The sequence below is a fragment of the Lissotriton helveticus genome, chromosome 11, assembly GCF_964261635.1.
Source record: "Lissotriton helveticus chromosome 11, aLisHel1.1, whole genome shotgun sequence".
Classification (NCBI taxonomy): domain Eukaryota; kingdom Metazoa; phylum Chordata; class Amphibia; order Caudata; family Salamandridae; genus Lissotriton; species Lissotriton helveticus.
Window position 1 is genome coordinate 1,121,487,009 of NC_136072.1, and position 16,800 is coordinate 1,121,503,808.

Below are 16,800 nucleotides of genomic sequence, written 5' to 3' on the forward strand. Positions count from 1 at the left end.
TGTGTGCCTCTAGCAGTGCAGTGTGAGCCTCTAGCAGTTCAGTGTGTGCCTCTAGCAGTGGAGTGTGTGCCTCTAGCAGTGCAGTGGGAGCCTCTCGCAGTTCAGTGTGAGCCTCTAGCAGTGGAGTGTGTCCCTCTAACAGTGGAGTGTGTGCCTCTAGCAGTGGAGTGTGTGCCTCTAGCAGTGCAGTGTGAGCCTCTCGCAGTTCAGTGTGTGCCTCTAGCAGTGGAGTGTGTGCCTCTAGCAGTGGAGTGTGTGCCTCTAGCGGTGCAGTGTGAGCCTCTAGCAGTTCAGTGTGTGCCTCTAGCAGTGGAGTGTGTGCCTCTAGCAGTGGAGTGTCTGCCTCTAGCAGTGCAGTGTGAGCCTCTCGCAGTTCAGTGTGTGCCTCTAGCAGTGGAGTGTGTGCCTCTAGCAGTGGAGTGTGTGCCTCTAGCAGTGCAGTGTGAGCCTCTAGCAGTTCAGTGTGTGCCTCTAGCAGTGGAGTGTGTGCCTCTAGCAGTGCAGTGGGAGCCTCTCGCAGTTCAGTGTGAGCCTCTAGCAGTGGAGTGTGTGCCTCTAGCAGTGGAGTGTGTGCCTCTAGCAGTGGAGTGTGTGCCTCTAGCAGTGCAGTGTGAGCCTTTAGCAGTTCAGTGTGTGCCTCTACCAGTGGAGTGTGTGCCTCTAGCAGTGCAGTGTGAGCCTCTAGCAGTCCAGTGAGGGCTTCTAGCATTCCAGTGCGCACCACTAGTAATAAACTGTGGTGGGCTTGTAGCAGTCCAGCATGTGTCGCTAGAAGTCCAGTGTGAGCCTCTAGCAGTGCAGTGTGAGCCTCTAGCAGTTCAGTGTGTGCCTCTAGCAGTGGAGTGTGTGCCTCTAGCAGTGGAGTGTGTGCCTCTAGCAGTGCAGTGTAAGCCTCTAGCAGTTCAGTGTGTGCCTCTAGCAGTGGAGTGTGTGCCTCTCGCAGTTCAGTGTGTGCCTCTAGCAGTGCAGTGTGAGCCTCTAGCAGTTCAGTGTGTGCCTCTAGCAGTGGAGTGTGTGCCTCTAGCAGTGCAGTGGGAGCCTCTAGCAGTGCAGTGTGTGCCTCTAGTAGTTCAGTGTGTGCCTCTAGCAGTCCGGTGTGTGCCTCTAGCAGTCCGGTGTGTGCCTCTAGCAGTCCATTATGTGCCTCTAGCAGCCCAGCATGTACCTCTAGCAGTGCAGTGTCTGCCTCTAGCAGTCCAGTGAGGGCTTCTAGCATTCCAGTGCGTACCACTAGCAGTAAAAGGTGGTGTGCTTGTAGCAGTCCTATGTGTACATCTAGCAGTCCAGTGTGTACATCTAGCAGTGGAGTGTGTGCCTCTAGCAGGCAAGCATGTGTTGCTAGTAGTGCAGTGTGTGCCTGATCTGATTAGCCTATGGAAAGTGAATCAGCAATCCAGAAAGTGACTGAATTTGGGTTTATGGTTTCTGCCTCTGATGGCTGACAGACTGCATTGGGTGCATTGAATGAGACACTTTAAGGTTTAGAAGAGACAGACAAAAGAAGAGACAGTCAGGCACATTCTGAAGAGCATAAATACCACAGGATTCTCTTCCCAGCTCGCTATCTCACCTACTCAATGAAGTGGGTTCTGATAGACTCATGGACTGTCATTGGATACAGTCTTAATTCAAATGAAATCATTCTTCAAATTATGAGTTATCAAAGTTCCATTTACGTAGACATGCCTCATAGTAGCTTTAAAGAGCATAACACAAATGGTTTGGGTGCATATACAGGGCCCTGTCACCCAATTAAAAAACATGGCTACAGGTGCCAAGTTATGGTGTATGGGAGAGTCTAACAATAGCTTATCCTGAGGAGGGGGCTGGTACTGCCTTCATTAATCTTTAAGGGTAGGACTGTTACTGCCTTTGTTTATTACTTGAGAGCGGGCTAGTCCTTCCACAATCAATCCATGAGAAGCAGGGCTGGTACTGCCTCCATCTATCCCCGGTGAGTGGGCCTGGTACTGCATGTATCTATTTCTGACATGTTGTGCTGGTGCCACATGTATCCTGGGGTTGGGCTGGTCCTGCCTCCATCTCTCTCTGAGAGGGCTGGTTCTGCCTCCTCGTGTCCCTGCAGGGGGTTGACGCTGCCTCTCCGCAGAGGGGTGGGGCTGGAAGTGCCTCGTCTCTTCGGAGGGTCTGGAGCATCACTGCCTCTATCTCTCCCCATGGGGCCCGGGGGAGGGGGGGCAGGGCTCTTCCCCCATCTCTACCCTGGCGTGCACCTGTACTGCCCAATCTCTTTCTGAGAGGCTGGCATTGATTTGCATTCAGCTGAGGTGGAGGCTGAAGATAAGAGCTGCAGGCACGGGGCAGGGCAGAGACCACTGATCCGGGGCAGAGAGGGACCTTCATCCGCAGTGCAGCCATGGCCCCACTGACGTCATCAGCACTAGGGGTCCTCCTCGCCGCCACATATAAGGTCCCGGGACTCGTCCCATTGTAGTTGATGTTTTTTGTTGTTGTTGTTTTTTTTGTTAATATTACAGACACAAGAGAGGGAGAGATAAGGGCCACCCCCTATCCAGGTATAATGTCCAGATGTATTCCAGTGGGGTATCTCAGTCCTTCGCAACCAATCAGATCATGGCTACTATGACATTGGCATCTGGGGAGCAAGGCTGGGGGCAGGTGGACCAAGAGTGTTCAAGGGATGCTCCAATGACCTCTGTGTTTCTTCTTCACAGGTGCCCTGGCAGTGCCCGTGCTGACCCAGGACCCCTCAGCAGCGGTCGCGCCTGGAGAGTCCATTACCCTGAAGTGTGTCATGACTGAAGAGAAGTTTGAAACTTTTTGTGTGAATTGGGTGCAGCAGAAAGCTGGCAGAGCCCCCGGGTTCATTCTGTATTATTGTAGATCAAGCGGTCTGACCAGAGGCGAGGGGGTCACAGAGCGGTTCTCAGGGTCCAAAGATGAAGCCGTCAATGAGGGGTACTTGAAGATTGAGGGCGCTCTGCTCGAGGATGACGCTGTGTATTCCTGTTACACATGGGATAAAAATTCTACACAGCGCACAGTGACGTGTGCTGATGGGGAAGAGGTGCGAAAACCACACTCTGCACTCAGGGCAAGGCACAGGCAGGGCAGGGGACAGGCACATCTCTGAGCAGTAGGACTATAGGAATACGCACACGGGCAGTGAGTGCACAATACAATGAAATACAACGATCACAGCGGCACACAGAACAAAGCGTAAAATAGTGCACAACATAGTGTTCTCATGGACACAAAAGAAAACCAAGCACATGTGAGGGAACTTCACAGAGTAATTACCCATGGCACATCAATAGCCTGCTCTATTTTAAATGAATCTGCACTTTCTCGTAATGCTTGTACACTGAGTGACAAGCGCTGGTGCACAAAGAGTCAACCCACAGACTGGCACCATGGGCATGCAGTGTTGTCAATGGCAGAGTCTGCTGCAGTGGAATAGTTAGCCCTATGGGCGGGGGGATGCTCCCGCCCCAAAACCCGTGCCGCCCTGGGCGGACGCCCCCTCCCCTCCATCTCCGCCAGTGGTCTCCTGTACCCCACGGCTGAGACTCTGGGTACGGCGGGCAGTAATGTTCAAAGGCTCCGGTAGATAGGGCAGCAGGTTCAGACTTTTCCTTCGTTCCTCTGAGCCTTAAGTAAACACACACTGAACAGTCCTACAGTAACCACGGGGGTTCCCTACTTGTGGAGTAGCGTGGCAGGTACGAGCCGCCTGAGGTGCACCAATGAACTCCAAAAAGACAACTCTTAAAGTGCCAGGACTTCAGCAATAACTGCAAGACGGCAGTACACCTAATGTGGAGAGAAAGAGAGGAGAGAACAGCAACACAGAGGCAACAGTTCACAACACTGTGTCTGGGTCTGATAAAGGAAACAGTTCACAACATTGTGTGCTGGTTTGTGTCACTTAGTTAACCTGTCACAGGCTGGTGCTCTGACCCACAGGGGTTGGACGATCCTGGCATGCATCACCTGAGCACCAAGAGACCCCTCTGAGTGCTGCATAGAAGTATTTTTATTATTTTTACTTACCACATTCCTGCTCACTCGCGACACAGTAGGGATTCCATTGGGCCAGTTGTAAGTTACATATTTTTTATTCTAACAAAACATTTTCCTCTAAACCAGAACAATAATGTGAGTTTTTTTAACACCGAACCTGCTTTTTTACTGAATGTCTAATGCGTTCCTTCGTGTTTGTAAAATGACTCCGACTGTAACCCATCCCTCTATTGCAGAAAACATCAAAGAACTTCTGGGTGTTAAAGAGAGGTGGGCAAAACTGGCATAATTATCTCTAGAATAATGACAGAAAAATTACTGGTAATGTTATGAAAACACATGAGAAGCATAATTCAACATTTAGCTCATTTTCTGAGTACGAAATGCACCCTGTCCAAAATGTGCCTGAGTACGCATTCATTGCTCCAATGCTGCTGCAGAAAAAGTGTTTCTCCCAAATTATTCTTAATTGCTCAAACTGGCGTAATCATGTAATTCTGGTGGGAAACATCCTTTACGACGCAACTTTTACCACGCAGTGCCTTTACAATGCAGGTTTTTCAACGCAACTCATTACAACGAATTGCGCTGGGGGGCGCTCTAGGATAGGTAATAGTTTAATTTACTATCCAACACCTTCCCTACTATCCACGGGGACTGGAGTTGGAATAGTAAATTAAACTATTCACTATCCAGCACCCCCTTAGTTGTAAAGGCATGCGTAGTAAAAGCATGCGTTGTAACAACGTACATCCAATTCTGGTCATTTAGCATTACAAGAGTAATGATAAATTACTGAAATTTCTCCGATTACTCTGGCATAATTAAATTTAGCCCAGGCCTTGGATTAAATTAGCTGGAATGGTTCAAGAATAAAAGGCATGAGAGGTCAATTTAGCATAAAAATGCACACACGCTAAGAAGTATCCTTCAATAATAAATATAGAATAGCTTTCAGGGCGCTCAAATCAGAGCTGCATCTGGAGCGTGTAGGGAGCTCTGAGGAGCATTTGATGATCTTAGTGGTGTGGAAGAAAGATTTTTGAAAATAATTTTACAGAGCAAGGCAATGCCAGGGAAATGTACCCTTTGCAAAGGAATTGTGATATGCAGGCTGCATTAAAGTGGCTTCCATCAAGTGCCAGTAACCTATTTAGAGAAAAAACTGCATGTATTTCGTAGAAGGCACAGGTGGAAATTTGGTCTCCCGTACTGTAAATCTGACTGCGAACATGACTGTTGCACAGACTGGAGTGGGAACAGTAAATATTAACGCTCCAAAGTCCAACGTTTTCCCTATTGTTGCTCAGACTGGAGTGGGAATAGTACAATTTACCCATCCGGAGTCTAACACTTGCCCTACTGTTGCACAGACTGGAGTGAGAATAATACTTTGTACCCCTTCGATGTCCAATGCTTTCTGTACTGTTGCACAGACTGGAGTGAGAATAGTAAATTTTAACTTTCAGGGGTTCACCAATTTCCCTACTGTTGCACTGGCTGGAGTGTGAATAGTAAATGTAACCCCTCCACAGTCCAATGCTTTCTCTACTGTTGCCCTGTCTGGAGCGGGAACAGAAAATTTTACCCCTCTGTAGTCCAATGCTTTCCCTACTGTTGCACTGAATTGGGTGGAAATAGTTGGTGGTACCCCACCTGAGTCCAGTGCTTTCCCTACTGTTGCTGAGACTAGAATAGGAATAGTAAATCTTACCCTTCTGACATCCAGTGCTTTCCCTACTGTTGTACAGACTGGAGTGGGTATAGTATATTAATTATCTCCAGATTTTAATATATTGTGTATGTTGTTTATTTGTATCTAATATTATTATTTGTTTATTTTTTTAACCCTTTTACTGCTAGTCCTCCCCCCCACTTGTACTAAACCTCATTTTGGCTATTTGGTCTACTTCGCGCTTAGGCCCCTGAACTTTTTGTCCACATAAGGTATCCATGCCAAATTTGTATCCTTTTCATCCAGCATCATGTGGATTTCAAAGGTCAGAGGGGATCCAGAAATTAGCCAAAATAAATCTAAATTCTTTTTGTTTTGAAAAATGAGGCAGAAGGTCTGCAGAAGAAAGTGTCATTTCTTTTCTTGCAAATGCTATCAACAAAGGGTTTATGGTTCTGAAATAACCATCTTCCCAGCTTTTAGGGACAGGCAAACATTTGTCAGAAAACCACAATTTTTACTCAGTTTTGGCATTTTACTGGGACATAGCCTATTTTTGCTACTTTTTATGCTTTCAACCTCCTACCAGTTAGTAGTAGAAATCGGTATAAAAGCAATAATGGATCCTAGAAAGCTATATATTGCTGAAAATAAGACAACATTCCGAATTCAGCAAAGCATCTATTGTGTAGATCCTTCAAGGTTTTTTTTTTTTATAGAAACCAACAGTTTAAAAATAAGAGAAATTGAAAATGAGTTGAAAAAAACAGACATTTCTGCCAATGTTTTCACCTGTAACTTCTTGTAAGTATGACAGATGTTTAAAATCAATATACTGTTACATCTGCATGTCCATTCCGGTTGTGGGGATATACAGCACTTGTAGGCACACTAGGACCCCGAGGAACCCAGAGAAAATAATTGAGCTTCATCTTACAATGGTTTTCCATTGTGTACTGGGTATATAGCAATTCATTTGGTAAAATATGAAGACTGAAAAATATTTATCAAGGAAACCTATGTATTTCTAAAATGGGAACACAATATAGAGTTTAGAATCAGTAGCTATTTGCACATCTCCGAAATTGTGAGTATCCATACTAGCATGTGAATTATAGGACATTTTGCAAAGTGACTTATTTTTTATACAATGTCTTACATTTGGAAGGCAGAAACACATATAAAGTCAATAGGTATTAACAGTTGCTCTACAATTCTGTGTTGCCCTAAGTCTCCTGATAAAAATGGTACCTCACTTGTGTGGGTAGGTCTAGTGCTTGTGACAGGAAATGGCCCATAACGCAATATGGAGACACCATATTTTTACAGTGAAAACAGACTCTTTTTTTGCAAAGTGTCTAGCTGTGGATTTTGAACTCTAGCTCAGCCAGCACATAGGGAAACCTAGCAAACCTATACATTTCTGAAAACTAGACACCCAGAAGAATCTAGGTTGGGGTATCTTGAATGGCTCTCACCAGGTTCTGTTACCCACAACCCCTTAAAAACCTCAAACTTTGTCAAAAAAACACATTTTCCTCAATGTTCTGTGATGGAAAGTTATGGAATCTGTGTGGATCCACAACATTCCACCCACACAACATTTCCCAAAGTCTTCCAATAAAAATAGTACCTCACTTGTGTGGGTAGACCTAGTGTCCGTGACAGGAATTGGGCCAAAACGCAATGTGGACCCACCACATTTTTACAGTGAAAACTGACCCTTTTTTTGCAAAGTGCTGAGCTGTTGATTTTTAACTCTATCTATTCCGGCATGCATTTTTGAAAACTAGACATCCAAGGTAATACAGTAGGGGGTGATATGTGTGGCTCTCACCAGTTTCTATTACCCAGAATACCTTGCAAATCTCAAACTTTGTCACAAAAAACACATTTCCTCATATTTTTTGATGGAAAGTTCTGGAATCTGTGTAGATTCACAACATTTCACCCTCCACACATTTTCCAAAGTCTCTCGATAAAAATGGTACCTCACTTGTGAGGGTGGGCCTAGTGCCTGTGACAGGAAACAGGCTAAAACACAACATGGACACACCCCATTTTTACTGTGAAAACTGACCCTTTTTTTGCAAAGTGCTGAGCTGTTGATTTTTAACTCTAGCTATTCCGGCACCTAGGGAAACCTAAGAAACCTATACATATTTAAAAACTAGTCTCCCAGGGGAATCCGAGGATGGGGTCACTTGTGTGGCCCTCATCAGGTTCTGAGACCTAGCATCCCTTGCAATCGTCAAACTTTGTAAAAAACATTTCTGTGATGGAAAGTAGTGGAATCAGCATGGATCCACAAAATTCTACACACCCGCCATTCCCCAAAGTCTTCTGATAAAAATGGTACCTAGCTTGTGTGGGTATGCCTAGTGCCCACAACAGGAAACAGCCAAAGAGCAACAAAAACACACCACATTTTTGCTGTGAAAGCTGACCCTTTTTTTGCAAAGTGACTAGCTGTGTATTTTCAACCCTAGCACTGATGGCACCTAGGGAAACATAGCAAACCTATATATTTTTGAAAACTAGCAGCCAAGGGAATCTAGGAGGGGGTGACATGTGTAGCTCTCACCAGGAGCTGTTACCTAGAATCCCTTGCAAACCTCAAACTTTGTAAAAAATATTTTTGTGAAGGAAAGTACTTGAATCAGCGTGGATCCACAAATTTCCACCGACACTGCATTCCCCAATGTCTTCTGATACAAATGGTACCTCACTTGTGTGGGCAGGCCTAGTGCCCACAACAGAAAATGGCCAAAAACGCAACACGGACATACCACATTTTTGCTGTGAAAACTAACCCTATTTTTGCAAAGTGCCTAGCTGTAGAATTTGAACCCTAGCTCTGCCGGTACCTAGGGAAACCTAGCAAACCTATACATTTTTAGGTCTCGCCTGTCGATGCGCATGCGCATCGAGCAAGCGAGACTATAGGGGCTCATCCAGACTTTATCTAACTTGCAAGGAATCGTGGCGATTCCTTGCAGTGCCCGTGACTTTTAAGCTCAATGCGCATGTGCATTGAGCTTAAAAGCGCGTGCACAGCCGCCCGCATTCCTCCGACACCTTTGAAGTGAAGCTTAGCTTCACTTCAAAGGCCCGGCTTGTTCACACCCACATGCCGCTCTGCCCCGCTCCGCCCCCTCCCCTGAGTCATCCTGCCTGCCCCTTCCCGCCGTGTCTTTCACTTGTTTGTAAAGATCAGCCCTGCTCATATCATAGATTACACACACGCAATTCCACAAGCATAGTTTTCCATGAACTTTAATTTGATAAGGATTGCAGAGGGTGTAATCTTTATTAAAACTCATATAACACATCTGAAGGCACGCAGCGTTGCAAAACCTCACTCAGCTGGTAAATCAGCATATTAGTTGGATTTTTTCTGCTTTGCGGGGTTATTGCTTAATGGAGCGTCCACCTTTTGTATGTGCCTAGGTTCTTCCGGAAGCCTCTGCGCCGTTCAGTGAGTACTTGGCATGCCCGCGCAGCTTTTGCTTTGAGTTGTAGGTTTTGCAAAAGGAGCTGGTAGCACTGGGTGCTTGTATCTCATTGCGTGTCTACACCAGGCTGAGCGCAATTTACTGGCAATCTTTCCGGGCTGGGCTGCACACCTTTGCCGCAGGTCTACGCTTGCCTCTGTGCTGTTCTCTATGGGTTAGCACTGGACTCGGCCACTCCTGGAAATGTGACAGTCCTGCATCTTTGTAGCCACTGTATCCTATAATGCTACAGGGAACAGCTTCATGCCCACCCACACCGCTCTGTGTGCTTCTCTTAAAACAATCTGCATCCCTCTGTTATAGGGAGCGGCACGAGCCACCGCATAGAAGAGAAAGTCAGTGGGTTTTAAGTAATATTTGGTATTTCATATAATATGTGCAACCCTCTGCTCTTCGTAATCTTCGGGGAATAGGCAGGTGTATAATTGGCAGTAATCTCCGGAATACGCAACCCCTGACCTTCGGTCGTCTTCGGAAAATAAACTCCTCCCTCGCCTGACCAGCTAGAAGCAGCAGATCTCTGAGATTAGTTACTTGTCGAGCATTATCGTTCTTATCTTTAGCATTTTTTATGCTTTTTTGACTCTTTTAATTCCCGTTTCTAAATCCTTTAAACACAACATTACGAATATGTATATACTGTTGGATGACGGCGTAAGAAATGCGGAAATTGCAAGCAATACCCAGCACCGTCAGAATCTCAGCACATACGCGTACAAAGGCGCACACTCGCCTACAAACTGCACACAGCTGCACGCGTACACCAGCTGCATGCTCACCCCTCAAGGTACTCACAGCACATTTTCAACCTTCGCCCTCATCCATCCATTCATACAAGGTGGACGCATGAATACATACTTCCAGGCACACTCCTGGAAGATGCATAGATGCGTGTGCACCCACTCTGGCTTCCTCTGCCAGCCCCGCCTCCCTCGGCATCCTTCCTCCCAATCTCTGGCTCCCTCCATCCTCTCACCTCACTGTGCCCTTTCCCTCCCCAGCCCCTCCTCTCTGCCGCTTTGATGTTCTCCGTGAGCCGCATGGCCTCTGAGAACATCAAAGCAGCCGCCAAATGCTGATCATTTGTCACCCCCTCCCTTCCTACTGGCATTCCCCCCTCCCTTCTCGCCCAGTCCTTGCTTTCTGTCCTCTTTCCACTCAATTTATTTTTCCTCTCACTCCATTCTCGCTTGTTCATAAAGGGTACTCTGCCAATGGACTTTCCATCGAATCCTTAGAGAGTCGTGAGTGCAGACCTCATGTGCCTTAATATTGGGAAGTTCCGAGACTATACGTGCTTTGTTTCAGAACGCTGATACGCCTTCTTTTTAAGTCATCAAAAAACTCTTGCACCATTTGTTGGGCACAGCGTATATAGTACTGCAAAGTATTATTATTTTAAAAACGCAGTCTCATCAGAAGTCTCAAATGAAAAGTTCCCTCCCCTGTCACCAAATGGTAATTCTCTCAATTGTAATCTACTTCGTGTTTATGTCGGGAAAGTTTAGCGACAGCAGTGAAGCTGAGGTGGAATTCTGAGATAAACCATCATTCGGGTCAATTGAGCCGGTGTATTAAGCTAAGGTATCCTTACATTCAACCACTTCCTGCACAAGCGACACATTACCCATGAGGTCAGAGCAAACAACGTCTGCTTTTTTTTCACCCTCTGTTTGCAGTCACTTACAGAAAACTAAAGCTGCATTCCTTGTGTCCAAAATGTGCTTTGCGCTTCTCCCTTCATTACGAGTGAGACCATTTCAAGAAGATAATAACAATTGGCTTAATATGCATATGTTTTTCATCTGTAGGGGAGGTGTAGCTGTGCTCTGCTTTCGATGCTGTTTCTGTAGGCACCGTTGTTGAGACGAGAAGTGTTTTATATGCGTGCATGATAATGCAGGGCCTTTTATAACGACCAAGATTCCAGAGTCGCATTGTTCTTACTAATTCATTTTTTACAGCAATTTGCTGACGTACTGCCACTTGTAAGTAAGTTAAGCAACTAGAGACCTACAAAAACACAGAAAACAGAAGCAGAAATGTAGTCGGCACACTAAATTATGCGCCTTGGTCGTATAAACTTGCTTATCTAGTCTATGCAACCTATGCTACCTGGAGGAAACTCCTGGTTTGCAAAGATGTATAGAGAGGCGCTATAGTGACAAGTGAATTCTAGCCTGTCCATGCCCTAACTACTGCTTTAACTTAAATACAATATTCTCTAGCACATTGGTTGTCCAACAGTTCGTATATGTTCTGATTATCCGTAATGGATATATACATAGAGGGTTTATACTGGCTAACTGTGCATTGCAGTCTGTTAATGCCATTAAGGTATTGATATGACGTAAGAAACAATCTGACGAGGTAAACAATGAGGCCTACGAAAGTGGTGTGTAAATATCACTAGAGGCCTAAGATGGCATTCATGGACGATAACACAGCCTTATATATTATTAGTAAGACATGTAAAAAAATATGGGATGAAGTATGGACTACAGTATAAGGATATTGCAAATCGCCAAGGAATTCCCTCATTACAAAGAGGAACTTGGGCTAAAGCAGTGCTCTTTCTGAAAAGTCACAACCCAAACCCTATTTTAAATCCTCATTGCCATGCTCTTCTTTATAAAGAGACACCACTGCAGCATATAAATAAGTATAAAATGTATGCTGTGAAAATAAAGCCAATGCCAATATGCACGTTATAAATAGCTGGAAACTATACTTTAAACAATTTAATGTAAGGCACTTTGAAAAGAAGGTGCAAGTCCACGTGTGGTAAACTGCAAAATTCTTAGTTCTTGTAATGACTTCAGCAGTGCAATAGAGTGCCATAAAAGTCACCTTGTGAACCAATAACTATTTTTTTTTAAAAGAGACCAGAACAAAGCTGGAATGCTAGTTACACCTTTAATTATTTAAACAACGGCCTGGCTTGCTAACCTTGCCTTTCAATCTGCCTGCTGGCAATGCGGCATCACAAGTGTAATACATTATTACAGTAAAGTAGCTATGCCAGATGAGTTGTGGTTATATGCCAAGTAAATAGAACACCAGTGCACTTCCAAGATAGTCACTTTGATCCCTTCGCTATTATAGCGTTTCACAGATAGTCCATATCCTTGATCAGAAGCCAATTCCACAAAACCAGAAGGTGTAGAAAATTCAAGCCTTTATTTTGCAAACGCTATGGTCCACAGCCGACACGCGTTTCGCCCCCTTCGGGCTTTCTCAAGGCTTTTGTAGTGTGATTATAAATCTCAGTTCCTGTATCTATATGAGGTTATTAAAGTGCTACTGTTGTATCCTTATCCAGTTAATCTTAGCCTGAACAGTCGTTATGTTATTGCAGGATCCTTTTGTTCATATCAAATACGTAGTGTGGCGAATCAATCTTCCCAAAAGCAATCTCAGTGTGCAGCCATGCTACGTTCTACAACCTCAGCATAAACAAAGATCCGCTTTGAACACCGTCCCTGCAATCTACCACCACCACGTCCACGTCCATCACCACCCCGTCCACCACCACATCCACCACCACCATGTCCACTACATCCACCACATCCACCACCACCACACCCACCTCCACCACCACCACGTCCACCACCATGTCCACCACCACCACCATGTCCACCACCACCACCATGTCCACCACCATGTCCACCACCACCATGTCCACCACCACCACATTCACCACATCGACCACCACTTTGTCCACCACCACTTTGTCCACCACCATGTCGCCCACCACCATGTCGCCCACCACCATGTCGCCCACCACCATGTCGCCCACCACCATGTCGCCCACCACCATGTCGCCCACCACCATGTCGCCCACCAAGTCCACCACCATGTCGCCCACCAAGTCCACCACCATGTCGCCCACCAAGTCCACCACCATGTCGCCCACCAAGTCCACCACCAACACCACAATCCACCACCACCGCGTCCACCACCACATCCACCACCACGTCCACCACCACGTCCACCACCACGTCCACCACCACCACATCCACCACCTCGTCCACCACCACCACGTCCACCACCAACACGTCCACCACGTCCACCACCACCACGTCCACCACCACCACGTCCACCACCACCACGTCCACCACCAACACCACAATCTACCACCACCAACACCACAATCTACCACCACCACATCCACATCCACCACCACCAACACGTCCACCACCACCATGTCCACCACCAACACGTCCACCACCACCATGTCCACCACCAACACGTCCACCACCACCACGTCCACCACCACCACGTCCACCACCAACACCACAATCTACCACCACCAACACCACAATCTACCACCACCACATCCACCACCTCCGCAGCCACCACCACCAACACGTCCACCACCACCACATCCACCATCAACACATCCACCGCATCCACCACCACATCCACCATCACCACCACATCCACCACCACATCCACCACCACATCCACCACCACCTCCACATCCACCATGACATCCACCGCCACATTCACCACCGCATCCACCACTGCATCCACCACCACATCCACCACCACCACATCCACCGCATCCACCACCACATCAACCACACCCACCACCACCACATCCACCACCATATCCACCACATCCACCACCACATCCACTGCATCCACCACCACCACATCCACCACATCCTCCACCTCCGCATCCACCACCACATCCACCACCACATCCACCACCACATCCACCACCAACACATCCACCACCACATCCCACCACATCCACCGCATCCACATCCACCACCACATCCACCACCACATCCACCACCACATCCACCACCACATCCACCACCACCACATCCACCGAATCCACCACCACATCCACCACCACATCCACCATCACCTCCACATTCAATCGCTGACACACACAGCACGTTCCCATCTAATTGTGTGTATACAGTACAACATATTATATCCTATGTCTTCATTAACAATATAGTGTATCTGTACTGAATATATATCCAGCATTTCAGACTGCATTTCAGAGCTTTTAAAAATGTTTATGGCTTTTTTTTGTTGAAATTCTTTAGCATTGGCTACAGGAAACAAAAATGCTAAAGATTTACAAAAAAAACCCATAAACAATTCTAAAAGCACTAACTCTAATGCTGCGAGACCTATTGCATTTTCAATGCTTGTTTTAAACTAGTCACAGAGGGAAATCAAGGATGGGTTTCTTGTGTGGCTCTTACCAGGTTTTGTTACCCAGAATACTTTGCAAACCACAAACTTTGTAAAAAAACACATTTTCCCCACATTTCCGTGATAGAAGTTTCTGGAATATGCGTAGGTTCACAAAATTCCACCCACCCTGCATTCTCCAAAGTCTCCCTATAAAAATGGTACCTCACTTGTGTGGGTGGGCCAAGTGCCCGGAGCAGGTAAGGGTCCAAAACATTTTATGGAGGCATCAAAATTACCTATCACAAAATGACCTGGTTTTGCAAAGGGTCTCACCTGGGTTTTTGGCCACAGGCTTGGCGGCCATTTAGGGAAACCTACCAAACCCACACATTTCTGAAAATTAGACATCCAGGGAGTCCAGGGAAGTATGGCTTGTGTGAATCCCCAACATTTTCCTACTCAGAATCCCCTGAAAACCTCACATTTTGATTGAAAAAAATCTAAATGTTCTCAAATTTATATGTGGGAAAGATGTGGAATCACTGGGCTGACATAAATATCCTCCAACTCAGCATTCCCCCACGTCTTCCCCAAAAAATGGTACCTCACTTGTTTTGGTGGGCCAACTACCCGCGACAGGCAAGGGCCCAAAACGTATTGTGGAGACATCCAAATTACCTATCACAAAACAACATTGTTTTGCAAGAGGGGTGACCTGGGTTTTTGGCCTCTGGCTCAGCCTCCATCTAGGGACACCTACCAAACATACACATTTCTGAAAACAAGACACCCTGCGGAGTCCAGGGTGGTATGGCTTGCGTGGATCCCCCAATGTTTCACGATCCAAGATCCCCTGCAAACCTCAAATTTAGCTGAAAAATCACTTTTTCCACACATTTTGATTTGGATCACTGTGCTGGCACAAATGTCCTACCACACAGCGTTCCATTAGTACTTCCAAGTAAAATGATACGTCTCTTTCTGGTGCCATGGTGTCAGACGGCTGGAAGCTGCCTGACGCACATGGGCACGGGTGCATTAGATGGCTCCTCGCCCGTCAAACACACCAAAGGGGTTAATTTTAAAATATGTGTATGCAATTATATATTTTTTTGTATATTTTAGTTTTTTAAAATATTTATAGTAAATGGTTTTAAATGTATTTACTTTAGAAATGTATTTAATATTTTGCATTTACTTTGTAACAGTTATTTATATTTTATATATATTTTTAAATATATAAATGCTCCAGTTCCCTCTTGTATCCACAGAAGAAAGAAAAGCGGCACTCGCGGGGCTTTACTGCAACACGTTTTTAATTTCAAGTAAACAAACGCATTTCGGAAACAATTCCTTCTTCAGTGTTGTTAGCGTAGTTCACAGTGAGGCTACATTTAATGGCATAATAAATGTTACCGTGGCAGAAAAAACGGGCCGAAAAGACGTGCGCCATCTTTGAATGGATATTAGAAGGGGCGATCTCAGAGGGCCAGGTTATGCTCACCTGGTCACCCCAAGACCCACCTCTTCCACAGAACTTGCCAAGTCTTGATTGTAAGGTCCTTCACCGGGGAGGACTTCGGGTCTAGGATCGTACACACTGAGCTCACACCACACTACGAACAGACACCACACCGTTGGATTCTAGTAACAAATTCTTTATATAAGCAATAAATGAAGAAAAGCACTCTTATATACACAGTGATCGAGGGACCACAAAGTCTTTGAGGATTCGGGAAGGGGGAAGCGGGACAGTCTTTTAGTCTCTGGGTCAGTACGAGGCGTACCCAGCGCACAGCTCTCAATCCTCGAGCCGGGGGGTACGAGATGATGGTCGTACCGACTGCTTCACCTCTGTCGGGGCGGCTCGGCCGTGATGGTAGTCTCGATGGTCCAGCCGGACCAGAGTACTCCTCGAGCCGCGACGAAGTCAGCAGGGCTCGATCTGGAGAAGTTCGTGAGGCGCCGCGACAGCGTCAGCAGGGCTCGGATGGTTGCAGGTTCAAGCTTGAGCCGCGACAGCGTCAGCAGGGCTCCGCTGGTCTTAGAGGGCGAGCCGCGACAGCGTCAGCAGGGCTCCGATGGTACGAGTTCAAGCTCGAGCCGCGACAGCGTCAGCAGGGCTCCGAGGTCTTAGAGAGGACGAGCCGCGACAGCGTCAGCAGGGCTCCGATGGTTACGAGTTCAGCTCGAGCCGCGACAGCGTCAGCAGGGCTCAGGTAGTTCAGTTCCTTGAGGCAAAGAGGGAGCCGCGACAGCGTCAGCAGGGCTCAGAGGTTCAAGATGAGTTCTTCTCAGGGTCAGCCGCGACCAGGTCAGCAGGCTTCAGGTCCAAGATACAACTGCCCGCTAGTTGTCGGGCAGGCCCAGTTATAGTCCTTTTGCTCTTTGATCTCCGGACCCTCGCAGGCAGAGGTCTCCTGCCCGGGGGGCTGGTCGTTGGCG